The 27537-nt window shown below is 45.7% G+C and overlaps 1 pseudogene; it reads right to left on the bottom strand.

Annotated features, from left to right (window-relative positions):
* Positions 1-1652: 1652 nt before the first annotated feature.
* LOC144113606 (CLIP-associating protein 1-like) lies at positions 1653-27520 on the bottom strand (annotated as a pseudogene).
* Between the last annotated feature and the right edge of the window lie 17 nt (positions 27521-27537).

Here is a 27537-nt window from a genome sequence, read left to right on the forward strand (position 1 = left end):
TGTGGTAATATAGCTGCAGGTTTTCACAAAAAATAACCCAGCTGCCTTGTCACACTGCACAATGCAGTGTCAGCTTTTGTCTTTGAATGTATGCAAAGAAGTACCAAAACAGGGCATCTGCTAACTAAATTATATTAGTTCGTCCTTTACTTTTTGCAGTGCATTCTTTAGTAAATCGTATTTCATAAGTATGTCTGTTTTGCTAATTAAACATCACTGGGTGGTGACAACACGAGTAAGCAACAATCAAACAGCCATCTCAAAAAATCAAGTGAGTAAAAATGTTTATTCCTGACTTGTCTTCTCAGAATAAAATCTTAAAGCGCAAAGGCCTAATGATAAAACAGATGTGAGGACTCGGCTTTCAAAGTGTCACCAGGAACAGTGAAGAGTATCACTGTATAGAAAAAAAAGCATGGACTTGCATGGGAATGTACACTATACAAGTAATACCTTTGCAAATGAAAGGCTTTGTTTCGTTTTTGATCCTTTCTAAACAAAAAATGACAAAGCATGCAAGTGAAGAAAGTTCTGGCACTACAATATAAATTGCTCACTCAAGCATCTCGAGTCAATTAAGCAGTAGTGTGCATGTTACATAAGATGAATGCCTTCAACTGCCAGCAGCAATTACTCTCAATTACAAATGTTAATTTCTTTTGTGCAGATGTAAATTTACTAAATGTAGGCGAAAGCAACACCCTTGCTCTGCAGTGACAGCCATAATTTTTTTCTCCACTTTTCTTTGCCAGTGTTGTCAAGCGCTCAACACATTAAAAAAAAGTGAAAGGACTATTACAGCACTACACCTCATGGCAGCCTCGTAAGATGCCACAAACTAAGTCACCTTGTAGAAAACACTCTGCACAATCACACACGCAGGCCACAAAAATGGCATCACTCTTTCACCTGCTTCACATTCCATTGGCAGCAGGCAGCAACAAGGAAAAGAAAAACAACATACAATGACAGAAGCAACGGCTTAAAAAGCCACAAAAGGTTTGGCAATGTTTCTATTTCAACATGAATAGCAGCATGTTAGATGGCTCAGCATTTCTAATCAATCACATCACACTTACTCCAACTGCGTACATATGTATATATATACAGGATGTCCCAAGGAACACAAAGCAAGCTTCAAAAAACAACCTCATTTTACGTGGAGGAATGTAAGATTTCTTGTTAACGACGCATTGTCAGGCCTGAGAATGATTTTCAAGTGATTAAATAATGAGGATAAAACCGATTACAGAACTCGCACAATTTACTTCGAAGCTTGCAACATGCTGAGAAGGGATGAACAGATGTCAAAACAAAGTGTGGTGTGTCATCAGCAGGAAATCTTATGCCTTCCCTTTAAGTACAATAAACAGCCGTAGTTCTAAAGCATGTTCAATGTTACACAGGCCACCCTGCAGACTGAATGTATGGTACCAGCATTAGCACTCAGCCACAGGCACTAGGCACCTAGGTTACTGGCACAAAACTAGCACTAGGACACTAAGCAGTAGCAGCCACAGGTCTCCCTGTACAGCTAGCTACCTTGAAAAGGCAACAATAAAAAAAATCAGCACTGTAGCAGCTCTGCTAACAATGTTGCTTGTTACGTGAAAAGTGCTAAAAAGAGAACTGAGCCCAGCATACAAGGCTACTTGTCACATAGTCAGCATGAACACAATGTTATCAGACCTGTCTTTGCCATGCAGCAGACCCATGTGACTCACTGTCCAAGATTGCAAAACTTGTTAACCAGGAAAGGAGCAGATATCTTTTGAAGAAATGACAATATCTTGCTCTTTTTAACACCTCAGTCAATAAGGGAAAGCAAGAGTGCAAGCATAATCAGCTGGAACATTTCTCACATACAAGCATGTACTTTTGTTGCGAGTGGTCGTCGCCAGTCTGGATCGTTGTCCCACTTGTGCAAATCAATACTCCTGTTACCGGCCAGCGAGCTTTCACAGGCGCTGCGAGCGTGATGAAGGTACAAGCATGCATGCACACACAAAGGGCAGCAATGAAATCCCTGAAAGCAGCCAATGTGTTCACGTGGAGGTGGAGCACTGCTCTCTCGCAGGCATGCCATGAAGACGCGCACTACAGCAAAGACAGAACACATGCTGGAGTCTAATAAAGAAGAAAAAAAAGTAGGTGCCTGAGGCCATGGACATTTCCACCGAAAGAGCAAGTGATGCTCAGCACAGGGTCACAGCCGTGGTAGTTAACCAGTAGAGCGGGGAGCGTGGATTTGTTAGGCGATGTTTCATGTCATCAGGGATTGCTTGAGGAAGACGCCGTGTTCGAAGGGGAGCCTGGGGTGCTTCCGCTCCTGTTGCCCTGTGCTCTCTGGATATAAAAGTTGAGAAGCTTCAACTGCGGCAAGAGAGAAGGAAAAGAAAGCAGGCCTTTACTACTGATAAACAACAGATTAACAGGACAGGTCAAATAAACCAGGGTCTGGGCTCCTACCATTCAAACGCTGCCCAAAAGTTAGCACTTATCCCCCTTAATTTGAAAAAAAAAACATACTGAATTTACACGAATACAAGGCAAGATTTTTTTTACAAATTTGTCGCTTTCAGAATGCATCTTGCGTTATATTCGGAACCAAGGTACGAATATAACGCAAACTTTTTCATTGCTGCTCCTTAAGATAGTTACAGTAGCCTTCACCACTGCACTCGAAAGCTGCAAGGGGAAGCAAGCTTTTGGTTGACCCTAAGGCCACACAGCATGCACAAGGAAAGTAGAGGCTGGCTGTGAACACTGAAAGAAGCCGGCATAGGCTGTTAAAAGAAAGACTAGTCACTGAAAGAGTGGAGTGGAACAGGGAATGGAAAGAAGGGTGAACGGGTATAGGACATAAGACTGGCATAGCAGCAGTGGCACGGCGATGACTGTGGCCGCTACTGCGTCAAAAACTGTGTGCGTTACCACGTCGGAGCCTTTGCTGTGGCTGATGATGTTGTGCTTATTTCTGAAGTGTTGCCTCTCAAATAATATAGACATATCCGTTGCAGATTTTTTTTCAAGTCCTCGGGGCCTCAGCTGTAGTTTGTTTCAACAGCCTGTGATTTAGTTATACTAATAGTAAATTCTTCGTCTTCTTCGTTTCCTTCTTTGTCGGTGTCCTGTTCGCGCTGTTCTAAGCTTCTACTTTGGTATAATAGAATTTTTTTCTTTTTTGTGAGTCCTCAAAACTCCTCCGTCGCATTATATTTGTGGCTGCATTATTTCCTAGTGCCATCAATTTTCTCTGTGTAATATGCCAAGTCCGGAGGCAGCTAGTGTGTTAGCTATTATGTTGGAAGCGGGCTTGCCTCACGAGGGCCAGCTGGTTTCACAACTGGTTTGAGGCAAGCAAAACACACTCCACGAAGGAGTGGCTGGTACGGGTAATGTGGCGACTATGGCTAATGGGCATTCAAGGCGACAGTAAGAAAGACTGACAGTGCTCTGGGCAATTGGGACATCAAGGTGTGGACCGCCAACAGTACAGATACGCTCTAGCCAATGTATAAAGGATGTTAAACTGAATTTTGCGCAGGAGACGAATGGATGCAGTGAAGATTTCAAGGAGGTGGTGATGGAATGGTCTGCTTATTTTATCGAAGGTTGTCGTATGCATGTCGATGCCCAAATTACTTACAAAATGACACTTGTCTGCCCCCCCCCCCCCCCACCCCCCCAAAAAAACCCTCTGCCTATGAATATCTTAGCTAACAGCCAGGCCTGCACAGATGTTCTTGCACACCTAAAGAGCTTAGTATGCACCATCATAACAGTATGCAATGCTACTAGAAAAATTAACATTTAGCCTTTTTATCCAAACGTAACAATTTTCTTTCTACTGATAGTAGAAGTAAAAAGTCACTCCCTACCATAACTGAATCTTGTGTACAGACAGCTGTGAAGGTTATGCCATTCTAAAGTTCAACCTCTAACTTTGGGAAGCGAAAAAGAAAAGGAAGCAAAAAAGAAAAGTTCTGTAGGTCACACAATGGAAGCTCCAAGCCATTAACGCTCAAGTAAAGTGACTGGCATAGCGCATCACATATATCAAAGCAGCAGCAGCATGGCGAGAAACTTGTCACTGGAAATAGCACACTAGAGGTCTCACTGATTTGGCTGCACTTCCTGCAGCAGTTGAAGGAGTGCCGCATTCATTTTGCCAGTGCAGTGTGTGCCTGCTGCACTTCAGTCTTTGTTTTGCAAAAGTGCCAGACTAGTGCAGCACGGGTTCTTGGCTGGCTTGCACTCTCCGAAGTGGAAGTGCAGCTGCAGTGCAGCAATATGGCGGCGCCCATGTGTAGGTAGTAGAAGCGAAGATATGACAGTAGTCTCTAAATGAAACGATGACAGTTCTTTCTTCAAACGAGGTGAAGAACTGTTCATGGCGTCATAATCGTAAACCTAAGCAGTCAAGTCGAGCCTCATGGGCGGCATTTCAGCGCATATTCGTAAATCGTCTGCGTGTATACATGCAATGACACTCTTTTTTTATGAAATGACTATTTCCTGGGGCTGGTTAATGGCGACCCTTCCTTGAGATTTCCTGCTTGAGAAATACTAAACGTGGTTTGGGATTCTGGCACGCTTTGATGTCGCTCGCACGCAGCTGGCTGTAATTTGGTAGCGACACCAAGGCTAGCAGACGACCAGGCCTGCACTCGACCATTCGTTTTGGAAGCAGCCACTCCGAAGCTGCACTTGAACTTACGCTGCACACTGTCGGCACTGCCGCGTAAATCCACAGAACTAGTGCAGCGAGTGCAGCCAAATCGAAGAAACCTTACGGCACCAATGTTCTGAGGAATGCTCATTAGAACATGTGAGATTTAAAAGCCTTCACTATGTTCTATTCAAGTTTTACAGACACTCAACGCCTGCATTTTTGTCGATATTGTATGTTAACAGCAGTAATACTCTGCAGGTGCATGGAAAGCTTGCTGCTGCTACTACACATGTTAAGGCTTTCTTTGTGCTTTCCTCAGTATTTGACACATTTTTCAGCCGCATGGAACTCTGCAAGAAGCCGCACAATTTTTTGACAGGTTCCATAAATGCTGCCAAGCACAATCACTAGCAACATTTGGGAGGCATGCCTCATTGCTCGGTTAGGCAACTGAGAGCGTTTACAAGTCCTACAAGGCACATGGTTGACGTAGTGATAGCATGGCGAGACTCCGCACTTATCTTTGCACTGGCCTTCTCTGAGAATCTTTTCTGTGGCTCTCTTGATAAAGGGACGCGTGAAACCTTTGCACAGTAACGGTGGTAACAAATTTCGTTAAAGCTCGAAGGTGGCTGAGGAATACCTTGGCTACCGTTCTATGAAGACTGGAGATAGAAATTCCAATTTCCGAGCTACTTCTATTCACAAACGTTCATAAAACTTCTAGTGTATTGACTTTCAGTATATTGCAGTCTTATCTGTCATGTTACTACATTCATTGTCAGCTACATTCAGGTAAACACAGTAGATGCTCCAAAGGCAGAGACACAGTCCATTCTTAAAACAGAAACAACACTATCACATCAAGAGAGCCTAAAGCTGTGTAACGTTAATTTAGCTGATCTTGAAAAAATCCAGGAACAGAAGAGCTCCGAGCCTACCTTGCCTCCCGTAAGGGAAGCCAAGTGTGGCCTCATCAATTCAGAGCCAACCACGCCATGCAGCGCCACCATGCAGAATACTGCCGCCTTCCGAACAGAACTTTCATTGTGATCGTACGCCTGTAATTGAGATGAGAGAGGAATGAAAATGAAGAAAAAGGGCAAAGATTCGACAGAACAAATTGAATAATAATACAGCTGAACCCCGCTAATAGGCACAGCTGTAATGAACAATCGGGAAATAAAACGTTTCACATACTAGGTTGGCTGCCCTCTCTCCCATTAAGCACACCCCTCTTGTAACAGACATCAGGTATAGAACATTCAGTAATAAATGACGTTATCTAAAAATTTTGACCACCACTTTCGCTCGTAATTAACATATTAACAAATAGTGGCAGTTATCTGCAACTCCGCAGATACAATACCATCGCTCGCAAACTGTGTGTGTGTGCGTGCTCGAAGGAGACAAAGGCACAATCAGGGCATTACAACTTCAACTAATACTTAGTGGGCCGGCTAACTGCAAGAGATCAGTGAAGGTCTCCTCAAATGCAAGTATTGCGTAAAGGGCCTCCAACCTATTGGCCAGGGCAAGGGCGTGAGCGTGTGGACATTTGCCTGCACTGAGTATGGCGGGCCGCACAACGTATGAATCTTGCATGTTGCGCTGCGTGCGGTGGGCTTTCCTGCTCGTGCCGCTCCAACCAAGAAACTCAAAACTTTGGAAAAGGGCAGTCAGCCAGCAGTTTGCATACCCTCCATGTTGCAATGCAACTAATAAGAAAGCCTCTCCTAGTGTGCCACAAGGCTTCAATCCTTGCTACTACACTGTGTCATACGTTTTTGGTGCAGTGCTGACTGCAGACGAATGCCGCCTCTGCCTCCAACTTAGTTGCTAGGCAAATTTATGGCGGGATATGAGGCAAGTCCATTTCCCAATGCAATGCGAGCACAAATGCGAGAAAACACGAGCCTCCAGTAGAAAGCATGCACTGTTTTCAGGGACACCATAATGTGTCACGTAGACAAAACAGCTACTTCTGCAGATAATAAACCACTGCAGAATGCTTGTGGCCTTCTCTTGTGATTGTCTTAGTCACTGGGTGATAACATCGACGTACGAGCACATAAGTAATTACCGTATGCATGCATGTAAGGGCTGCACTTTTAACGCGACAGCGTTAAGGAGCTTGTGTCGCAGGAAATCCAGTGTCGTCAGTGTCACTGACCATGAGCGAATGTTATCACAACCTACCTACCAGATTGTGAGCAAACCATGGGGGGTGGCAGTTAAATTAATGAATAGTCGCTAGAGGATACTTGGCAAGAGCAATCTGGGTCGCACAAGCCCCACCGGTGACAGCGCCTGCCATTGCAGTGCAGTGGTGCATCGCTTAACCGCTGCACCACGGTGCCAGGAGTGGTATGAGGACTCCGCAAGATCTATATAAATAATAAGCAGAGAATGACCAAGGCCGCATCATCACCATCAACCTGACTGCGCCCACTGCAGGGTGAAGGCCTCTCCCATGTCCCTCTCTAATTAACACTGTCCTTTGCCGCCTGCAGATACTATAACCCCGCAAACTTTTTAATCTCATCCGCCTATCTAACTTTCTGCCGCCCCCTGCTACGCTTGCCATCCCTTGGAATCCACTCCAGCGGTTATCTTGCCTTTGCATAACATGCCCTGCCCAAGCCCACTTTTTCCTTCTGATTTTGACTAGGATGTCAGTAACCAACGTTTGTTCCCTGATCCAATCTGCCCTCTTCCCGTCTCTTAACGTTACATGTATCATTTTTCGTTCCATAGCTCACTCGTCCTCAATACAAGCTGAAATCCTTTTGTTAGCCTCCACGTTTCTGCCCATAGATGAGTAGCGGTAAGATACTACAGCTGTTGTATACTTTTCTCTTTAGGGATACTGGTAAATTGCCATTCATGATCTGAGAGACAGTGCCATACGCACTTTGTTCCATTCTTATTCTTCTAGTTATTTCCCTCTCATGATTCGGATCAGTGGCCCCTACCTACACTACGTAGACGTATTCCCTTACTTTAATAAAAAAAGCACTTCCTACGTTATTTTCCTTGTACTGTATGCTATCTAGCCACATGTTAATAAAATAGCTTACTGATCAGTTTTTTTATATTGTTTCTGCAAACAAAGGAGTGAACATGCCTAATATGTTGAAAACTAATTGACATATCAGAAAAGTAGTTACATATTTGAAACCAGCATAAAAACTGATTAAGACAATGCATTTTCATTGCATTAAGTCCAAAAATAAAGAAAAAGTTCCAAAACTCCTGTCCCCCATTAATGATGACTATGCTATCAACAATTGCAGTGTGATTAGTCCCAAAAAGTGGGTAAAGGAAAGGTTGGGTTGAGGCAAGTATGGACTTGGGTGCTTGGTGAATCCCAAAGAGCGCTCCAAGGAACCGCTTGGTTCTGCAACACCCGGTTTGAGAACCCCTGGTCTAGTTAACCGTGTCTCACAGAGGGTACACCTCATAACAATCAGACAGCATACAGAGCCACAAAAACAGATGAATGTTTTCAACAATTACCTTCAGCAAAACTGGCGTCATCTGAGGCAGAAGATCCACAATTATCCTCTTTGGATGTACCTCCCCAAGCTGAAATGAGAGACGCAGAACACATAAGATGTTGAGAAAAATTGACTAGCAGTTGTCTGCTCTTAGCACAAGCGACACAACAAACCAAACATATGGCATTTTCAGTTCAACTGCTAAAGAGATATTGGCAGGCATAAACAAACGTCACTGTAAAGACTCGTGCACAGAAGGCACCTGCCACAGCTGTGGCGGAGGCTTTGCACACAAATTCTTAGCACACAGGTAAACGGCTCTTGCTCACTTCCCTTTCTTAACTTAAATCAAAAAATCAACATGCCGCTAAAAGGCTGCACGAATACAAACAAGAATGTCCCCCACTTTCCTGGCCTTTCTCCTAGCACCCAGCACAGTACATGATAAGAGTCTGGCTACTATCGGATCGGCCCAGTCAATTACTACCATATCTACACGCGTAATTTGTGACCTCGCATAGTGTCATGAAGTGGTTACTGCAATCCGAGGAGCAGAACGACAGCGAAGATGACGTCTAAACAGAACTTTATGTGGGGCTGACTTGCACTCACAATGGAATGAATCACTCGGCGGCAGCGCAGCAACAAGCGTGCTTGGCGGTCGTCGAACAGAATGCCCGCTGCTGTCGGCCGTGCTAAATTTAAAGCTGATAGCGAACTTTATAGATAAAGAGTGCCAAGTTACCTGAACATTCTGGAACAACGCAGAAGGGAGAGGGTATCAGTCTTATATTAGGCATAAACTTTCTTTGGCCAGCAAGGAGCGCGAGTTGGGGGCGGTAGACATGTTGGCAGCAATACACAGTATATACTATGCATTATGACCTTTGAAGAGTTTTTAGGGCAAGTTCGCAAAATCTTTGCATAATTTGCGGAGCCCCTTTTTTGAAGCCTTAATTTTAAGAGAAGCAAGTAAATGAAAGGTTATGTCAGGGCTCACACTAAAATGTGGGACCTATCTGCACATCTGAGGGGCGATGAAAGGCTGGATAGCACGCCTCACTTCATATACAGTCAACGACCAAATTTTCGGACGCCCAAACTTCCGGACATGCCCGATATTTCGGACGTCTTCACGGCACTGCCACGAGCCCCATAGAATCAATGTATTATAAGGACATCTGAAGTTTCGGACGCTCGAACCCCCCGCCATCCAATTTTCCGGACTTTTTGATGCGATGGAAAATCCTCGGAAGGTCCTTTGCCTTCTCGCGCAGCGCTCTTGCGAAGGAAATTGACCTGCAGCCGAAGCGTATCACTGCTTTGAACAACTAGCCGAATCTAGCCGTCAAACACCCATTTGGTCTGGCCACGCTGGCTATGTTCACCAGCGCCTCCTCTGTAGTTTCCGGAGGCACCGCGGCGCCGTTTCGTTTGTGCAGTCCACATGGTATATTTGGCTAGCCTGGTGTGTGGTTGTGCTATTATGTCAAGTCTGCTCTGCGACGCTGGGCCAGGTGGTTCGACGCTCGTCAGAAAACTCCACTGTTCGCAACGTGAGGATTTTGCTTGCCTGCATGGCCCCAACTTCGTCTTCGTCGTCCTCGCTGATGGCATCGAAGCGCGGAAAACAGTACCGTAGGTTAATGATGGAGAAGAAAGCCGCCATTATTAAGCGAGTCACGAGCGGCTGATCGCACGCTGACATCGGCAAGGAGTTTGGCATTTCTAAGCAAACAGTTTCAGATTTCCTCAAGAACAAGGGCAAGATCTTGGAAGCGGCCGAAAAAACCATCTGGTGCCCCAAAAAAGAATGCAAGCCAAGGTGTTCATCCAAAGCTTGAGGAAGCTCTCGTCGTGTGCTTAATTCTATGATTGCAAAGTGGTTGCCAGTCTCGGGCTGCACCTTGAAAGAAAAAGCGGAAACTCTCGCGGTTCAAATGGACACTGAGAATTTTGTTTAGTCATGGATGGTTGAGGAACTTTAAACATTGAAATGACCTCAAACTGTTCCTCATGCTGCCAAAATATCATTGAGGCTTGGACAAGTACAGAAACCTAAAAAAAATAGTTCGTGTTTTTGCACAGTTGTTTTCTTCCGCAGCGCAGAAAATTGGTGAACTGTACCGGAAGGGCTGCAAAGTGGGTAATCGTTTCGGACCACAAAAGGTTCACGCCATTTTTCTGCATGCAGTAACATGACAAAAAAAGAAAAAAGGCTGACAATGACAGTGACTGGAACAGTGCTATGTGTATGATAAGAGGAGGCTTGACAGGGTGGCAAGCAGAGAGGAAGGAGGCTGTCAGCACTAAAAGTGGCACTTAAAGGGACTATGCAATAAATTAATTGAGATTACGTAAAGCAGACGACAGATAGGCATTTCATCACTCGTCATCCCAACGGAAGAATTTTTAAGCTAGCATCAATAACACCGAAGATATAGACGATTAAAAATTACGCTCCTCCTCTCCCCCCCTCAACTTGTACATGCGGGGCACCAGACAAATATAAAGAAAGGAGCTCCGGGACTGGGCCCCGCCCATGAATACGACATCCGCTGACGTTCCTTTTGCAACTTCCGGTTGTCGCTCCTAGCACCCCAGCAGCAGCGTCGGCGGCGCGATTGCGGCGCGCGTCGGGTTTCTTTGCTTGTCGTCTGTTGTAGTTCGCAATAATGGACCCGGACCTCGAGGCGCGACTGCTCGCTCTTATGGCCGCGATGGGCATCGAGCCCTATGCGTTCACGCCGTACCGGCTGAACGCCAGCGATGACAGTAGCGACTCGGCGAGCCACAGCGAGTGGCTCCGGAACACCCGACAGAAGGAGGCGGCAGAGGAAAATTGAAACCATATGCGCGAAGGCAATGCCCTGGCTCGCGCTTGCCCGAGAGGGTCGCGCGACGGCACGAGCAGACGATTTTCACGGCTACCGGAAGTGTGCCCGTGACGTCGTGGTTGCCGTGGCTCCAGCGAATGAGAGCATGTGATGGCCTGGGGTACAGTGACGTCTTTTTTCACGATTTTAGTCTCAAAATCGGTCACTACGGGCACACCAATCGGCCCGCGAATTTTAAAAAACACGGTTTTTAAAAATTCATAATAAATTGCCGGCTCAGTTCCGAAGACTCATTCTTGGTGTGAATTCATGATGCTTGTTAGCATCATTTCTAAGCACTGAAAACATTTACAAGCGACTTTTTATTCATTGCATAATCCCTTTAAGGGGGGGACGCGGCCCTTGAAAACCGAAAAATCGCGAAAAAGTCGATTTTTGGAAAAGTGAATATTCTGACAGTTTGTGTCATAACCTGTTCTGCAAATATAAACGCCTAATTCGTCGTGAAAGTATTTCAAATTAAATATCGAAGAAGCCGCGGCAGCCGCTGAGCTGCGAGAAAGCGCCTAAAATACCCCAACTTCGAGCGCATGCCGTTTCTCAGCCAGCGAACCGAGCGCCGTCATCTTGGTCTTGTTTTGTTTGTGAACTCTTGCTCTTTTTTTTGTCTCCTCTGACGACCGCTGCGTCAGCATGGTGGAAGCGTGGCACGCTTGTGATTGGGGCCCTCAAAGCGCCTTTCAAGCTTCCCGCGTTTGAAATGCGAGGCTGCGATTCGGCGAAGGGCGCACTCCTCGAGAACGTATGGGGTCGCGCGGCCGCTATTGGCTGCTGCACGCGCTGACGAGCCGGTCCCCTTTCGGCGGCGGCCGGCGCATCGTCTGCACTGGCCGCCATGGCTCTTTCCTTTTCTTGTTGTTGGCGGTCTTTGTGATTTGTGCGCTCTCTTCACGTTTCGCCAGGTTTGTGTTCGCTGTTGTCACCGTCTTTACGATATCTCGCCGTGCCGTCCGAACATTTTCCTGCAGACTGTTGCGCGGTCAGTCACGATGCATCCAACAAAGCGAAACACGCTACACGCGTTCGGTGCGCGGAAGCGTGCTATGAAGTTGGTTCGTGCGGCGAAGCGTGCCACCAACAGCCACTGTGTCGATGCTTCCAGCCGCGTAGCTTCTGCTACATCGCTACCAGACAGTGATTGCGTCGCCGCTTTCAGCGACGTACCAGCAGCTTCTTCGGTGCAAGAAAGCGTTGCTTCGGGCACGCCTTGTGTACCGAACTCTTCAACCTCGGCGATTGCGGCCTCCAGCTCCGGTCTGGAATCTACCCCGAAGCGTGACAACGCGTCGCGCGCCGTTCACTTGGAAACGCATTTCCTGACGCGCGAGGAGATCGAGGCGGCGGATGCACAACGTGCTGTTGTTCAAGAAAGACTTGGCGCCATGCCAGCGACACAACGGAAGTTTGAAGCGATGACGAAACTTTCTCGGGGGCCATGTTTAGAAATGACTTTTTTCCTGGTGTGGCTGCTCATTCTGACTGCATTTCGGGAACCACTTATCATATTTCCATGTTTTTTTTTTATTTCGTGCCTGAATAAATTTCTGAGGGCAAGACAAGCCCACTTTTTCTAGTTATTTTATCTGAAATTTGTCATAAGCAATTAAAATTTACCTAATGAAGGTCTAATTAGTGACACTAAATTCAGTGCTGTGCTAAAATTTTTCAGCAAGGAAATTCAGCAAAAGGGCCTTGTCTTGCCCTGCAGTACCTATCTAGCAATAACCATAATGAATTTCACAGTGACAGCGCTGTTTTCAAATTCTCCAGGCCTGGAATAAGGGACCTATGTGAACCTTTTTGATATTCTCTCGTAACTTTAGAACCAGTGTGCACCGCTTCATGAAACTTGGTATTTCTTCAAATGGTTATGCTGTGAGCCTACCCTGAAAATTTCATTCAGATATATCAAGAAACAAAAAAGTTGGTGTTCAAGGGTAGCCTCCTCCCTTAATGCCAAACAGAAAGTGGGCTTATCATGCTGAAGAAAACGTAAGTGTGCGGACTTGTACCAAACTACATTGGTAAACTGCGGCATGTATAGCGGCCGTGGAAACACCGAGTAAGGGGCAAGAATGAGGACAAGTTTAAGAGCTGATAACATTCCAAGCTATTTATTTTTAGTCTGAACCATTTTTGATTAAAAACATTGCTAAAAGCTGACGTTTCATCCGATTTTTGACCTAATGCCACACGCTTGTGTACGCCTGAGCTTGGTTGTTATGCCAGCAAACACATGCCCTACAGAAACTATATAGCAAATGAGTTCCGCAAACAACATCCTATCATGACTCAATTTTAGAAAACGTCACTGAACCTGGAACAGAAACGGCATTAGTTGAACACGACACTGAATTTGCTACGTGACAGGGGCCATTACAATGACAGCAACTGTGTGGTCACCCACGGAACTGGAAGTGCAGAACTCACCCTGGACATGACCTTGATGGCAGCAATGACTACATCTCGGTCATCCGACTCCCCAATGAGCGAGTGCAGCAAGCGCATTGTCTGCTCGGGAGGCAGTGCGGCAGCAGCCTCCATGTAGCACATCTCAGCAGCACGACACACCTGTGCACAGGCACAGTAAGTGCACAATAAAACTGCAACACACTGACTGCAATGTGTTGCCGGGCTAGTTAGTGCATTCTTTGAGCTATAGAAAAGTTCATGCGAACTGTATGTACTGTTGGCATCAAATAAAATATAAACAAGACAACTTAAACGGCAATAGCAAAACAAGAAGGATTTAAATGAGCAAATCTGAACATTAGCACAGTAGTTTGTCACTTCGATGGCATGAAGGCTACTGCGCAAGTGTTAACAGGATTATTTTTTTTCTCCAGAAAGTAATTTTTTATCCTGTTTGCATTTCATTTGGCACTGATGGGACATGCAGACTCTCTCAAGTCCTGCCTCGAGCACGCGTAATTTGTGCAGATCTTTTTATGTCTCAAAGACCTGGCCTTGAGCATCACATTGTGAGAGTAGCCAGTAAGCAGCACTGGAGACTTGCCACAAATAAAAAGGCAAGCTTTTTCCATCCATCAGCTAAGATGCACGCAGCTACTTTAACTTTACACTGGATGTTACATAAACTCTTCACATGACACATAGTGAGGCCTCGTTAACTCGAGCTTGTGTACCCTGGAATATCAGTTATGACAAGTTTTCTTGCTGCCCAATGAACTCATTGGGAGACTTTGTAACAAAACTCGATTGTTTTAAACTTGGCCTGTGGCTTGCACGGCCGCAAGGTCATGCTCTGAACTGTACTCAAGCACTGAAGTTGCGCTTGTACTGAAGTGGTGGTCTCATGCACCACTGTGTTCAAGAATTGTAGTCGTTGTCCAAACAAACCTCTTTCTCTGGTTGCTTCAGTGTTCCAAAGATCTTGATCAAGGTGAGCTCAGCATAGTTGTGGAAGTGCTGAGGCTGCCTTTTCAGCAACTCTGCCAATGCTCGCAGAGCAGCCACTTTTACAGGGACCTGCAAAGAGCACAATGGACGCAGCATACAGCAGCACGTCCAGAGGCGATGTAGTCACATAATTCGAATGACAGGCTGCTGGGCAAGTTGGTGCACGTTCCCAATGTGAAGGGAGTGAAGGAAACAAACATCACAAGGTATAAGACGCACAGTTCACACTGCCAGCTGTAAATTCGAACCAGCAAGTCACATATTTACAGGCTTCAGAAAGAACATCACCCCAAAGTTCCTCAAACAAAGCACAAGAGGACACGTCGAAAAGCTAGTTTTTCAAAGCAAGGAGGCTGTGCATCCGCTAGAAATGCATGTTGTAGCTATATAAAAAAAGAGGGGGGGGGGTGAAGTAGGATTATGTGAACATTTGAACACATGGGGCGAATAGAGAAGATTGTCAATTTTGAAATTTGGCATGCTAATTAGTCCACTAAATGCATAAACACAAAATTTATTCGAAATATCTTCAGTAATTTCGACATTACTAATTATTATATGCTTCATTGCTGTACCAAATTTGCAGAAAGCCTGGCGTGACAACAAGATGCGGCAATAGCCTGCAGTCAGTCTTAAGGGGGGAAGAGGGCCTTAGAGATAAATTTTGATTAATGAAGTCAGAGTTATAAAATCTTCAGAGAACATGTATTTTTGCATGCTGATTCCAAACGTATAATTTAATTTTATGTACAACAAGTCCTTGTGGTCTTATGCATTATGTTATGTAACATTTTGCCAAAAGTGTAAAAGGAATTCTGCCGCAAAGAACTTGTTAAATTGCATGCCATTGGTTTCTCTTAACATCAAGTTATGCAATAAGGGAAAAATTATCATCCTGCCTGTTATAGAAGAGTTATAGAATTTTGAAATCACGAATCATCCCGTTTGTGAAGTGGCAAATTCAAAACCCTACAACTCAACTTCTATGATACGCAGGATAATAATTTTGACCTTACTGCATAATTTGATGTCAAGACAAGCCAATGGCATGTGCTCTAAGCAAGCTTCCTGCAGCAACATTTATTGAAACCTCCCAGCAAAAAGTTACATAACATATTATACAAGTGCACAAGGACTTGTTTTGCATCAAATTAAGTTACATATTTAGAATCGGCACGCAAAAATACATCTGTCTTGAAACTTTCATTATTGTGACTTCATTAGCAAAAATGTTTTTTTCTAAGACCACCTTTCCCCCTTAAGTTTTACCCAGAGGAATAGTTTTACTTTGGAGCAGCATTGGGAGCAGCCAAAAGTACATTCTGACATAGAAAGTAAGTGTTTGGTGCAGATTAAAGATATATGAAACCAAGGAAAGCATAAAGGTATTTTTTCTGTATTGTTGATCACTGGCAGTTATTATTTCTCAAAGTGAAAGATAATTGCACACAAAGTGGCATAAAAAACAACCAGATGCCGCTGGAAAGATCCCAACCCATGGTCTCCACATCTCAAGCAATGTGCGCTATCAATTAAGCTATAGCAGTTCTAGCTACACTTTGACTCTGCCTTTGATATGAATGCATGACATTGCTTCTGCTATGATGCCTTCACCCTCTCCCCCACTCTTTTCTTTAGCTTACGTGATGCTGACCTTCCATGCTTAGTTTGAAGAACTAGAATTTGCACGTCTAACTTTTTTTTTTGCTTCACCACGGGAGTAACCATATCATAATGCGTAGTTAGGTTCCTGGCTTTCAGGAGTCATGTCACCCTATTTGTGAAGTGTATAAATACGAGACTTGCTCGTATGAATAAACAGCTGGAAGTGTGTGCTAGCGTGTCCCGTATTTAATTTTCCCCTTTGTGAACCTCACATTAGACTCTTCAGAAACAGAGCTTCGAACCTATTCGTTGCACATACAATGTGCAAGACTGACTACTACCATTCCAACTGCTAATTCCCAGCCATCTTGTTTCCTGTTTCATTGGATCATCAATTATGGCACGAGAACTCAATAGTCTAAAGCAGTGCTCACGGCAATGCAAAAAATTGTGTCCTTTTTCCGACTCCACAATCCAGCACATTCACATAATGAATAAATCCTGCACACAAATCATACAGTTGAGCCCGCTTATAACGAACATGGGCATCATGTGGCATCCGTTCGTTATATCCCGAAGTTCGTAGTAAGTGGACCACAGCTTTAAAGAGAGTTGCGCGTCAAAACAAAATTTTTTCTTTGCGAAGAAGTCCGTGATGGACGTCTGCTTTTGCAGCGCAGATCCCACGAGGGAGGTTTCCAGTTTATTTATAGCAGAAGCGTGCTCTTCACCGAGGCCCTTGGCATAGACAAGTTGTCTGAGGCTCTCTCTATAGCCCTTTGTTACAGGCGCGCTTATGGGTGCTGGCTCCAAAGTTTCATCCTCATCTGATTCCTCCACGTCACTCTCGTCCCACACTTCAGAGAAAATGCCCTGGTCCGTGCACGGTTCCGCGGAGTCGGCGTTGTCATCAATAGAAATAAAATCATTCCAACCAATGTCATGAGCCCCCATGTCGGAGTTGACGACGCGCTGCCACAAATCGCCGACCGGCTGGTCATTGTCCGAAGCATTAGGCTGGGCATCAGACACTGTGGCAACGAAACCGGCCTTGGGGGAACCAGTTCCGCATGCAAGTGGCCGTCACCTCCGCCCAGGCCATTTTCATCATCTCGACCGATGAATACAATGGAAATGGGCACGGTGTTCCCGTCCGCCATCCCGAATTATAAACAGAGCCCCGAGATTTGATCGAAGCCAACGAAACGTCTGCACCGCAACAAAAGTGACAAAAGCACGCGACGAGCTAGACGTGTAACGTGCACAAGTGGCACTCAAGCTAAAGATACAGACGTACAGCGCCAGCAGAGAGACCAATGAGGGGTGTCCGTGAGCGTCAGTGCAGCCACCTCCTGGCTCCCACGGAAGGCTTACTTCACGAAGCGTGACCTCTGAGATCAGCGCCGGCGGCAGCACGCTTGATCGCAGAGGCCACGCATGGATTTGCAAAAGAGTGAGAGGGGAGTGAAGTTGCGCGGAGGGGCAGGAGGGCGATCTTGAAATGGCGCGTTGGCGGGGAAAGGGTAGCTCGCTTGAGAGCGGCACGAAGTGGGAGGTCTCCTCGATTTGGCTGCACTTTCTGCACCAGTTCAGGAAGTGCGACACTCTCGCACTCGATTTGACAGTGCAGCTAGTGCCACCTGCACTTCGACACTCGATTTGGCCTCGTGCTGCACGAGTTCTTCTGCACTGCTGCACTAGCCTCCCGGCGAGTTCTCTTCTCGTGCAAGTAGTGCAAGATGCTTTTCGCGCTCCGTAGCAGACGGCTCCGCGGCCGCTTGTTTTGTGAGCGGCGTTGAGACCATGTTTGAGACGGCCGCGTACCCGTGTAAGACGCGGCATCTGCGCCGGGCCCTCACCAAACAGCTGAAATGACTGTGCGTATACGTGTGTGTAAGCGCGCGCGTGTGCGCGTGTCTGTGTACGCGCGTAAGCGACTGGCTGGCATGGCGCACGTACGGAAGTACGTACTGCGTATGGGTTCGCATCTTTCTGTCCAGCCTCGCAAGTTGCTTACACCATTTCTCTTTTGTGTGCAATTAATATTATAGACGCAGCACGATGGAGCGCTTCCATAAGAGGCAGATTGCGAGATGTTTTATAATACGTGGGCGATCGCAACGTTTGTGGCTCGCTGCGACATCAGTACCTCCGCTTACTTACGACAGCGACTGGGCTTGAGGTCGCCGTCAGCCCACACCTTCGCCTGCCACTTAGCCTCTGACAGTCACGTCGCCGTCACCGTCCGCCGAAAGTGAAGGCGATTGAGTTCAAATATAGATCAGGCAACTCTTGGCGGACAACTGTAGTCACTTTTCGATTGGACGGAAGCAGCCTGAATCACGCGTATGGATGTAAAAGATCGTCTCGAGCGGTAGTCTGAATAACCTGTCTAATTAATTGTTGCCTCTTCGAAGTACCCGTTGAATCAGTGACGGTCGACCGGCCTGCGCCCCTTTAAACAACGCAACGGAAAGAACGGTGTCAAATTCTTCACCACTTTTGGAATTAACAAAGTTCATAGCCGCTCCACGAGATGTGCCATTTGGAGCAAATACACAGCGTGCAATGCAGCTAGCACAATCTCGCGCATATGTGAAAACACGCGACAAACACCAACACGTACATGGCCGCAGCAGACGAAAGTTTCTGCACTTTTGCACTCGATTTGGCCGCTGCACCTACAGCACTAGTGTCGGGCTACACTCGCGCCGCAGGAACTGGCACTACACTGACACGGCACTTTTGTGAACTAGTGCGGAAAGTGCAGCCAAATCGAGGAGACCTGGGGTGGGCAGTTCGCCTGCGACTGGGCTCGGGGAAACATACCGCGCGCTGGGCGCACAAAGGGGTCGGAGGCAAGGTTATCTCGCGTCGCGGCGCCAGGTTTGTGCCGTCCGTTCGCTGTAATCGATCAGCAGGGGTTAATGACGTTCGTTATACGTGTGATTTTGTGCCATTGAAATAATGTATATTTTGACGGTGGCGCAGGTCTTTTTCGTTATAAGCGAAAGTTCGTCTTAAGTGGGGCCGTTATGTGTGGGCTCGACTGTACGCGAGCAGCCACAACCACTGGGCACAGCCAATGCTCTTACCACTTGCTCTTCAAGGTTTTCCACGAGGCAACGCAGAACATTTCTGAAGTTCTCATCCCAGAGCTCTGGTGAGCCATCCTCGGTGAGGGGCATGAGCTCCGATAATGCTTGTTTGCGATGCTCCGTCCTGGAATGGCCAGTGAGATGTCAAGATAACTGAGATGTCAAGATTTTCCTGGCACAGAACCTGCCAACCTCGATACCCCTGCATGGCTGAAAGGTGTCGAGGTACAATGATCACCAAAAGCAAAGCTATAAAATTTAGCCGCATAATAAATGCTAACAATGAGAACCTCAAGGTATTTTAATGAAGAAGCTTTCTGCCTTTCTTCGCTTAATGATGAGACATACCTGCTGTTCGGGTTTTGAAGGATGGCAAAAATGTTGTTGAGGGTGTCTTGTTCTGAAAACAAGGTAATAAGAAACAGTTTTTTCATATCAAGCATCACATGGAGATGAATGGACAGGCCAAAAGTAACACAAGAAAATGCAACAGTGCAGTACTGGCAAAGTCAGAATGAATCTCAAGACAAAAAAAAAGTGCATGAACACCTGCATAGATTTACCATTTTTGCCAACACCACCATCTAGAGACGTTCTCCTGATCTTAGGAAGACCAGTCTCTCCATCCTGCAAAAATAAAATTCACCGCTCACAAGCAAGAAATGAGTCATGAATACAGTTAGAAAAAAAATTACACAACAGCACTTCAAGCTTAAAAAAGCAGAAATGCAATCTCTCACAATAGAAAGAAGCTTAATGTAAAAAAAGAAAGCACCAAATCCTGCAGTGCCCTTTCAAGGGCTCAAGCTAGCTGATGACGATTCCAAAACCATGAGTGACATCAAGCCTGTCTTTTGAATCCAATTGAAAACGCAATCTTGCATCATATTAAGCAGAGAAACTAGTGTTCTCACTAGGGGTGTGCAAGTATTAATTCTCGGGTATGATTCAAATAAGACTATGAGGAAAAAATGCTCCTGAACATTGGAACATTGCATATCTGCTCTGTATGAAAACAAATTTCGCAGAAAGATAAATAGGCAAAGGTTTTTTTTTCAAAACAATGTCTGGTCTTTGCAACCAAGATAAACAAAACTGTGCTGGCTCTATACGGTAAACAAAAAAACATGACGTGCACAGAAATGTACACTGCTTGATCCGACAGCAACACAGTGTGCAACCGGTAATGTGGTCAAGCAAAATGAGCAATAAAATGAAATCCATGAACTGATGAATTACTGGCAAATAAACATAACATTAAGGTTAAATTGGGACATCAAAGGACTAAAGAAAGGCCCATATTATAAGAAGGTCAAGTTTGAAGCAAATAATATGAATACGGATTAAATAACAAACATATTAGATTTGCTTGTCAAGCTTTGAATATTTGTGCACCCCTAATTCTCACTCAGAGAAAATGGAAGGGTGTTTTGGATTGATTAGCAAAAAAGTCACCACAAGAAGCTGACAAGAGAACTCTTGCATGAAGCTGTATCGATGCACATGGATGTTGCAAATGATGAACAAATAAAAAATACTGCTACATGTTCTATGATGCAGTGTCTATGGCCACAAGATATGTCATGTGTCACTAACAACTGGGCAAGACAGGTGCACTCACGTATTCGCTGCTGCCCATGCGCTTGACAGGCGAAGCCTCGCGGCTGCCGGTCAGGCGCTGCTGCTGCCCATAGCTGCAGGGTTCTTCCCAGTTCTGAGGAGCCAGCTGTTCCCTTAGGCCTCCACTGCCCAGTGGTGGGAGCAGCAGCTCTGCACTGCTGCCTGAGGAGCTGGAGTCCAGGTCCATGCCAACCCCACCCCGAACAGGGTCCAGAGCCAGCCGATGGATCTGGGCTGTGGTTCAGCGCAGCAGAGAGCTGTACACCTCGTCAGGGTTCATGTTCTCGGTGTTGTCCTCTTCCTCTTCCAGCGACCGCTGCAGTGGCGTGCTCGATCGGCTCCCGCTGCCTCTTCTTCCTCGGCTAATCAACCGCAAGAAGGTACATTTGTCTCAATCTAACAGAACCTTTGCATAACAAACATGAAGGCCAGTGATCACAGAGAGACCATGGCCTCACATCCCCAAGGCTAAAAGCTACTGCTGTGGTGGCAGTGCAGTTTTTAGATTTGCCTGGGCATTTGCTTATTCTGGCACTACTTTTCTAGCATCAATTCTTAAACTATGCCCAGAATTTCTGCTGAAGCTTTACCGAAACTGCCGAACCTTAATAGTTAATGAAAGTCGTTTGATAACAAAACTTCCTGTTGAAGCGCACAGCTTGGTGATGATTAATTTTAATAACACAAAGGCAGCCTTGGTCAAAGAGCACTTTAGCACGAGGTATTTTCATTTGCACGAGGTGACGTCAGAGATCCATTTTCCAAGATAAGTCCAGGTAAGCCAAGCATCACGCTACAAGAAAGCTCGTATACACGATCATTGGTGGGTACCTGGCAGCAATAGGGATCAAACCCTGCACCTCCCACATGAGATAAGAATGCTCAAACCACTATGCCACTGCTGAAGTTTGAAGCATTACTTTTTTTGTCACAGCTCAACACCACAGTATTCTACAACCATTGCTGCCAATGAGCTAACAAAAAATTCATTTCAAACATCACTAAAACAAGCAAGTGCATTTGCCTAGATGGCCTCATGCAGGCAGTTTCTTAGGCTCTGCATACTTTGGTGTACAGCTGATAGACGAAAGGAGAGACGATGTGATGGGACTGGTTGTTCGCAGCTCACCATCTTCACTGCGTCCACGCATGGAGGTCTGAATAAGGCCCATAGTGAGTGCCTGTGGACAAGGGAGTTAACAAGAGATAATGCGCAAAAGGAACAAGCAGAAAGCCTGGCCCAAGTTTCACCCCAGACAAAGTCACCTTACACACAGTACATGCCTAGTGATACAGGTTAGTGAGTGCAATTACTTTCAGCACAGCTAGTGGCACAAACTTACAATTGACGCACCCACTCCACCCTAGCATCTAGAGTTATTTGCGTTAAAGGCAAAATTTCCACAAGCCTGCAACAGTGTGCCGGGAGCATTTAAAAAACAGAGTACCCCAACAGAATGCACACGAGTATGCTTGTGCATACCCTCACCCCCAAACACCACATCAGTAGAAATGTTCCCCCCAAACACCACATCAGCAGAAAGGTTCAAGTAATAACCAAGAAAGAGGCGATGTTCAGCAGAGCTACTGCTCATAGAGAGAGAGAGCATTTGCAGTGAAGTGAAAAGCAATTCACCTGGGTCTCTGGGTCAAGCGTGCTGAGTAACCCGTGCAGTTCTGCTGGCCTCAGTTTGAAAATGGGCACGATCACTTCTTGGGAGTGCTGTGCAACACAAACGTCAAGAATACAACTTTTACAATTATTTGGCAAATGCACTGCGATAATCTGAAAACACAGCAAGGTTCACACAGACAAAGTTTAACACTCAAATACCATTAGCCCGTTAAAAGAATTACTCTTGCTTGCTGCTGCATTTATGACATGCACATAATACAGTAATATGGAAACATGTGCAAAGGCTTCCATTGACAGCGAGCAACAACAAAAAATAGTCTAAGAAGACTGCACCTTCATTACCTGACTTCATTAAGACCAGGGTCTCCCCTTAACGAGAGTCTACTGTATACTAAGTTTGTACAGGTAGTATACTAAGTTCGTTCATAGCCCAATGGGGCAGGTGGGCCACCTGCCACTAGATATTAACAGACTGCTTGCCATTCCTGCTTGCACCGATTCTTCTAATGCTAACACACTAATAACACGCCATCAACAGCAACAATGTCCTCCACAAATATTTGCATGGGTGACTTAAAGTGGCATTTAGCGGCAGCTAGACTGACCCTTTTGAGTTCAGGGCTCTTCTGGTCACGGATCCACGAAGAGATTTTTGCAACCATGGCCTGTGTTTCTGGAGTGTTGACCAGCATATCCCCAGGGTCCATTGCTTGAAGCAGAGACATGAGGTATCGCAGAATGGTAATCTTAACCTGCAGAAAGGTCAGAAGCAGAATCAGGCATGCTGAAGTACATACTCAGAACTGCAAGTTAAAATATACTACATGCTTATAAGTGACTCAACCCCAGTTGGTCATTCACCATGAATAAATATGTATGACTGTCACCCTGTCACGTGATAGGCAACTTTCACGCTCAGATTTGACAAAAATTTGTGCATGCCGTAAACTATGAGGTGTGCTATACCAGCTCACATTTTCGACTGACTGACAAAGGTATTGAAGGGCAATGCTAAGTTATCTCATTTGTGACGTGTGGTCTGATAACACCATCAACTTCAATGATACATGTGCGCCTGCATACTCCACAAAAATAATCCGAGACACTGGCTTTTCACAAAGCTCAGGTGCATGGTAGTTGAGCTCACTATGCACTGAACAAGGAATTAAAAGATGTTGCGTTACATTTGTAGCACTGTTTCAAATACAGTAAAGCCCCGTTGGTACATTCCTACTCTTATATTTTTATGTTTTGACCCTTTGCACAAAGGCCCTGCAGAGAAACCACCATGGCGGGTTCCCGTCGCTGCATTCCAGCTCAGTTGTGGGCCCCAGGTTCAGACCACTTTCTTTTTTTGCACATGTTCAGTTGATTATAATCCTATAATACGACTTGGATTTGTGGAAATTTTTAAAACCGTAGTAGCCGAAAAATCGCATTATCTGGGAACGCATTAATCGGAAGAAAAATAGTGCAGCCATATGGGAGCTCTTTATTGCCCATGATACTGAGATTATGAGCCGAGAAATGGTATGAACTGGGATGGTATGAATAAGGTTTTGCTGTACCGGCCAAGATGTCCAAGTGACAGATGTTGGTTCACATTCATGCAAACATGGCCTAGTTTCTGCAGCACCCCGTTAATGTAAAGAACGGGTAAAAGAGAAAGCTTATTTGGAAGCAATGTTAGAAATGAACATATTCATTTGAATTCAGCAAGCAGAAATAATGAACAATGAAGAACAAATGGAGCCGACCTTGATGTTTGGAGTTTGTGTCGGGTCAGTAATGTACCTCGCTACCGCTTGAAACTGGTCAGCATGAGGAAAACAGTCCCTGCAGGCAGTGAAGATAAACGTATAAAGATCACAAAACGCTCAAATAAGGTGGCACAATACGACACAGCACAACGCACTCCTGAACAATTCATACTTTCACGCATCAGTTCGGCTGTTTTAAGTCTGCTAGGTCTTGCCCCGTGGTTATCGCTCTGCAGTCTTGCATCATTGAGGAAGGCGATCATATTGACTCCATGGCATAACATAATGCCCTAAACAAGTGACGGAGCTCCTAATACTGCCTCCCGTATAAGCTCTATACACTGCACAACACATCAATTTGTGTGGTAGCAGATGCTGAAAATGTTGTTTGGTTCAACAATTCAGTCCCATGCAAGCAGAATGAAATTTAGTTTTTGTATCACTACTGTTACTACAAAGAAAAATTGAAGTAGAGCTAGAAAAAAAACTACAGAACACCAACGACAGTAAATGTAAAGAAATGTAGTTTCCACACAGAGAACATATACAACACTACTAATTAGCTCTGAAGATGTTGCTTCACTAGCTATTCCAACACAGGCACTCCAAAGTTAACTACCATGGCCCATTATAGCTTACAAAAATTGTATTCAGCATTCCAGGCACGCAGAAATGGAACTGACTGTACTGTAGAGAGAAGCAGCAAGCACTGCGCATAGTTTGCCTAGTCTGACTTGCACAGTTGCACCTGCATAATTTGACTTGCGTCTATGCTGAACAGAGGATGAGAAAATGAGAAATAGCTCAAGAACAGTTTTTCTCTACTGCCCTGTTCCCTGAAAGGCCTTACGCGAAACTGCTGATGTGCAGACCTCTCCAGCCTTGATTTAAAACAAACAAGCTATCAAGAATCGCAAGCACGTAATTTTAGATGGGTTGACAGTCATTACCTAATGATGGAGATGATCTTCTGAATCTTCGTCTGCAATGAGCTCAAAAGATCGGTTCCCGTCTTGATGAAAAGACGAGTCAGTAGAATATAAAGCCAGCCATGCAAGTACGCACTGTGGACATGAATCAGCTCGCCCAAGGCCTCCAGGAAGAGCGTAAACACCTGGGTTTTTGGGAAAAAGACAAAAACAAACACTTCAGCCCGTCAATATGCATGTGGTGCATCAATATGCATGTGATGCGGTGTGGGGCAATATGCATCAACCTTCAGATGGCAGAAATTTCCACAATGCAATGGACACCAATACACCTGCGGCCCAGAGTGAATGGCACTGTCTGCCACTACTGCAACTTTGGTTCTGTCAACATAGCGTATTAAAAGGGCTCCCTTCAGTACGCATTTCACACCAAATTTTTGGCCCCCTTAAGAGCTTGCATTACTGAAAGTCAACTGAACTACTGCATTCATCATCATCATCAGCCTGACTACACCCACTGCAGGGCAAAGACCTCTCCCATGTTCAAATTATAAAACATTTAAAATTACAATACAAACATGTTTCCACAAAATGCAGTGATGAAAAGAAACATTTCACACAAATATTTCATTCCTCTTCATAATTTATCGCATCCTAAAGCTTATTGAGCGTCTCAATGAATGAGGAAAAAACATGTAGAATGGTACAATCAGCCTGAGCCATAACTGTGTTCAGGAAAAAACATGACAGCTTGACTTTGTAAGCTGCCGAACGACCATCTTTCGGCTTTTCATTTCTCAGCCTTTTGGCGAAGATCATAGCACCGAAGCGCGACCTTGTGGCAGAGCATCCGTCTCACATTCGGGAGGTGCTGCGTTCGATTCCAAGTGCCGCCGGGTACCCACCGGTTTTAAGATTTCCCCGCCATGGTGCTCGGCTCATCTAGGGTGAGATGCTTGGGAGAAGGGTCTTCGACCAAACCGTTGCCTTGATGGATCAGAGATAAGTTCCGCCGTCAAGCAACCCTAAATCCACCTCGTGCGGTAGAAGCCCATCTTTTTTTGCTGCTGACAATGGCGGTAGCCAACGTTTATAGATATTTGCTTTTTGGGGAAAGGAAATCGCGCAGTATCTCTCTTATATCGTTGAACACCGGAACCGCGCCGTAAGGGAAGGGATAAAGGAGGGAGTGAAAGAAAAAAAAAGGAAGAAAGAGGTGCCGTGGGGGAGGGCTCCGGAATAATTTCGACCACCTGGGGATCTTTAGCGTGCACTGACATCGCACAGTACAAGGGTGCCTTATCGTTTTGCCTCCATAAAAACGCAGCCGCCGCGGTCGGGTTCGAACCCGGGAACTCCGGATCAGTAGCCGAGCGCCCCACCCACTGAGTCACCGTTGCGGGGTTCCGAGTTATATAATTATAATTGGTTTTTGGGGGAAAGGAAATGGCGCAGTATCTGTCTCATGTATCGTTGGACACCTGAACCGCGCCGTAAGGGAAGGGGTGAAGGAGGGAGTGAAAGAAGAAAGGAAGAAAGGGGTGCCGTAGTTGAGGGCTCCGGAATAATTTGGACCACCTGGGGATCTTTAACGTGCACTGACATCGCACAGCACACGGGCGCTTTAGCGTTTTTCCTCCATAAAAACGCAGCCGCCGCGGTCGGGTTCGAACCCGGGAACTCCGGATCAGTAGTCGAGCGCCCTAACCACTGAGCCACCGCGGCGGGGCGGGTTCCGAGTCGAAAATTGGTTTATCCCTTTCCTTACGGCGCGGTGCAGGAGTCGGCCGATATGTGAGACAGATATTACTCGATTTCCCTTCACCAAAAACCGGGTTCCGAGTCGAAAATTGGTTTTTGGTGAAGGGAAATCGAGTAATATCTGTCTCACATATCGGCCGACTCCTGCACCGCGCCGTAAGGAAAGGGATAAAGGAGGCACTGAGTGAAGAAAGAGCTGCCGTAGTGGAGGCTGCGGAATAATTTCGACCAGCTGGGGAATCTTTAATGTACACTGGAGACAAAACGCTAAGGCGCCCGTGTGCTGTAGGCGAATTCTTATTAGCAATTTGATGCAAGACATGAAGTGCACTGCTGCCGATGGCGTCAAAAATTATTTTCTAGTAGCCAGGCTAAGATAAAAGAACTCGGTGCCAACTCAGCCTTTCAATCTTGTAGCGCTCACTACAAAATAATGAGGTAACACATGCGGCACAGAACAGATTTATCAGCGGTAACCTTACGGCTGCAGACTTGGCGTACACGCAGTTGGAATTTATGCGTAGGTTTGGCATCCATTCTTTCTTTTCGTACGAACAGCACGCGTTCTAGCGGCGTTGGCGTTCTTGTTTTCAACCGCATACTCCTGCGAGACCATCATGTTACCTACGATGCGCT

The sequence above is a fragment of the Amblyomma americanum genome, chromosome 1 (genome assembly GCF_052857255.1).
Source record: "Amblyomma americanum isolate KBUSLIRL-KWMA chromosome 1, ASM5285725v1, whole genome shotgun sequence".
NCBI classification, from domain to species: Eukaryota; Metazoa; Arthropoda; class Arachnida; order Ixodida; family Ixodidae; genus Amblyomma; species Amblyomma americanum.